Source organism: Contarinia nasturtii, unplaced genomic scaffold, assembly GCF_009176525.2.
Source record: "Contarinia nasturtii isolate CC-2019 unplaced genomic scaffold, AAFC_CNas_1.1 Cnas_scaffold_5993, whole genome shotgun sequence".
In the NCBI taxonomy this organism is placed as follows: Eukaryota; Metazoa; Arthropoda; class Insecta; order Diptera; family Cecidomyiidae; genus Contarinia; species Contarinia nasturtii.
Genome location: NW_022203257.1, coordinates 1 through 3182, shown reverse-complemented (window position 1 = coordinate 3182; position 3182 = coordinate 1). Strand labels below are relative to the sequence as shown.

At 32.0% G+C, this 3182-nt stretch overlaps 1 long non-coding RNA gene across 1 annotated transcript; it reads right to left on the bottom strand.

Moving 5' to 3' along the window:
* Positions 1 to 391: 391 nt before the first annotated feature.
* LOC116351678 lies at positions 392 to 1293 on the bottom strand. Its single transcript, XR_004202183.1, has 3 exons — positions 1212 to 1293; positions 1088 to 1120; positions 392 to 1018 (listed from the first exon to the last, which is right to left on the bottom strand). It is a non-coding gene; the product is annotated as an uncharacterized LOC116351678 (long non-coding RNA).
* Between the last annotated feature and the right edge of the window lie 1889 nt (positions 1294 to 3182).

The window sequence follows — 3182 nt, the reverse complement described above, 5'->3', positions numbered from 1 at the left end:
ATTAAAAGAAGCAATTTATTTTCTATGCCTTTGCATGTGTTTGCTGTAAGTCGTTTTTTCGAAAGACAAAGAAACAAAAACACTCTTAAATTGAAAACAACGAATTTACTATAGACAGAAGGGAATTTAATTTTAACTGTCAACTAAATTTTCGGAAGAAGATTTAAATGTGCATATATTTGTTCAAAGAAAGCACATTATTACTTTTGTTTTTCGCACAGCATTTCCCCTGCGGCATAATGTTAACATCATTATGATTATGCAATTTATTGCCAATCATTTTAAATGGTGTAGATATGTTCTATAAGAAATTATTAGCCAGAACGAAATGGACTTTCTTCTCATTTGTTCAGTGAATAGAAAAATAGACTTTCGGATAAAAGCACATTTGTTGACAGTTGATATAATGTAATTAGAGTATTTTAAATTGAGAACATTTTTCATTTGATTATTTCATATATTTGTTCACTTTGAAATGTGTTGATGCATTCGAGGTTTCGATATAGTCGATTTGGATTTTTGCGAATGGGCCCTTCGATAATTTTTCTTTTCATTTTATACTTCCGAAAAAAATGTTGTACACATCTTGTATACAGGGGTATTGATCATAAAAAAACGAGATCGTGAAATTTTGCCGAACATGAAGGACGCCAACAGTATATAAGAAGTAATCTAAATGAAATAAGAACTACATAATTTGTGCTGCCATCTAGTCCCTTCCTTTCCATACACGTATTCAAAGTTTATGTAATTGTGTTTATAGCTAATGTAAAGCGTAACTCACAGGACACGAGAAGCAGATATAATCATCAAAATTGTATACGTGGAGTATAGGGTTGATTGTCATACAAATATTAAAGATATTCAGAGATTCATGTCTTCAACATGAATTTAAATCTATAAAATTCGTGTCCATCAAAGAATAAACTATTAAATTATAAATTTCACTTTTTTTCCAATTTGGCTTGGGGGTGGAGCTCTGCCATAAACCGCTAATGGAGGCAATGATGATGGGACACTGTTTTTGAAACAAATAATATTTGATTTTATTAAAATGTCATTGGTAAAATGAAATAATTGTACGAACCCTAATCCTTCATTCTTTCCAGCATTTGATGGCCTATAAAATAGAGATGAATTTAGTTCCAAGAAGCCCACTTATAAATTCCCTCGGATTGATAATTTTATTTTTATAAAATGAGTTTACTTACGAAACAAAGAGTGCCACGGCAATAATTGCGAAGGGCAAAGCAAAACGGGCGAACGACACCATTTCTTGACTTGTATTGGCTTGTGAACAAATTTTTGAACTGAATTTTCCTTTCCAAGGTATATTTATACTCGGGAATTTTTGCAATAGTCAAAGAAATGAATTCATGGAATACTGTAAGCAAATTAAAAATGACACGACACATATTGACGTCAATAATATAGTGTAAATACCGACTTATGTATGAGTAACAAAAAAAAAATTCAACTTTTTTCTACCTTGAACCGTTCTTAAGGTTCATGTGAGTTTTGTTGAAACAGTTGTATGGAAAATATTTTGCAACGCAATATTTTAATTTTTATTCGTTTCACGCATTTGGCAATAAGATCTAATAAGACCGTATTTCTTCATACTTTTTTCTATACTTGGTATAAATGTATGTATCATATATTTTTTTGTTTCAGCGTGTTTTTTTGCTTCAATGTAAAGATGCAACGTTCAGTCCACTGCTAAGTGGGTGCATGTTGTAGATGCGAAAAATAATTCATTAGTTTTAAGCAATTGTTAGATTTAAATTTCATTTTGAAACAAATAAATGTTGGATATTTTAAGGTCACCTTCGCTATCTCATATGCAGACAATATATTTGGATATTGTCACCCAGATATTTCAGCTCCCCTTGTTAACAATATGTAGATGTGATTATTTTAGATTAGACATTAGGTTTGAGCTATGGATATTGGATATAGCGGCTACTATTTTATAGCCGCTATTCATAGGCGCTATTTAACTCGCTATTTTAATGCTAATTATTTTCTACATCTCTCTCGTATTCACATTCAAATGTACAAAAAATAGTAGGCTATGGTATTCCTTTTCCGTGTTATTTTTTCAAAAACCAAAAATTCTTTAGCAAATCAAACAAATTTTCGTTTTTTTTTTTTTTTGGAAGTCACTTTTTGAGGCGAAAATCCCTAGCAAATCGAAAGAATTTTCTCCGCGAAAAACCTTAGCAAATCGGAAAAAAATCTCTCGGAACCAAAAACCCTAGCAAATTTAAAGAATTCTCCTCAATTTTCTACATTGATGAGCTTAAAAAAAGGTCTTCACATTTTTCATGAAAAACCCTAGCAAATTCGAATAATTTTCGCGAAAAAATTTTCCTCATCCAAATCACAGGGGGGGTAAACCACCCCCTACCCCTAACTAACTAGCGCGTCAAGTTTAAAATTGACGAGAGTCGATAACGCTATCCATCCAAATACATTGTGACGTTACACATCTTACACAGAAACGGCATCTTTGTAAAACAGGCTAACTACAATGTAAAAGTATAGCGAGAGGGGAAGGGAATGAATTAAAAGGGGAAACAGATACGTTTGATTTACATTGTAGTTAGCCGGTTATTAATAGATGGCGTTTATATAGTGTGCCCATATTGCGCTTGACTCTTGGAAATTGATTGAAAAGTCGCCCCATTAGTGTATTAGCTAGCTAATTTTACACACATTTCTATAAATTTCATGAAATATTCACACAGATCACGAATATTTTATCTATTAAAAAAAAATCGATTTTGATAATGCAGTATTTACATTTTTATTTTTGATATTAAGTTTTACAAAATTCATTGAAAACATTAATTGGATATTAACCGCTTGTGGGATTAATTTTCAAGAAGGAGAACAATAGGGGAGAGTCACGTAGGTTGAGACGGGTTTTGTTTTTTGGTCAATTTTTTTCACTCATACAATTTATCAAGGAAAGTTATATACCGTTGGAAAGGTACTGTTCCGGGCTACAGCTTTGCCCAAAGAAGTAGTTGTGTTTCTCCAAGAACACAAAAGTTTTGGTCAATTTTCCAAACATATGATTTTCGGCCCCCCAAAAATTTGGCACGTAGGTTGAGACACTATGAGTAATTGAAAATGGGTTGAATAAAATAAAGTTTAGACGCCATATTTTGAGTGGT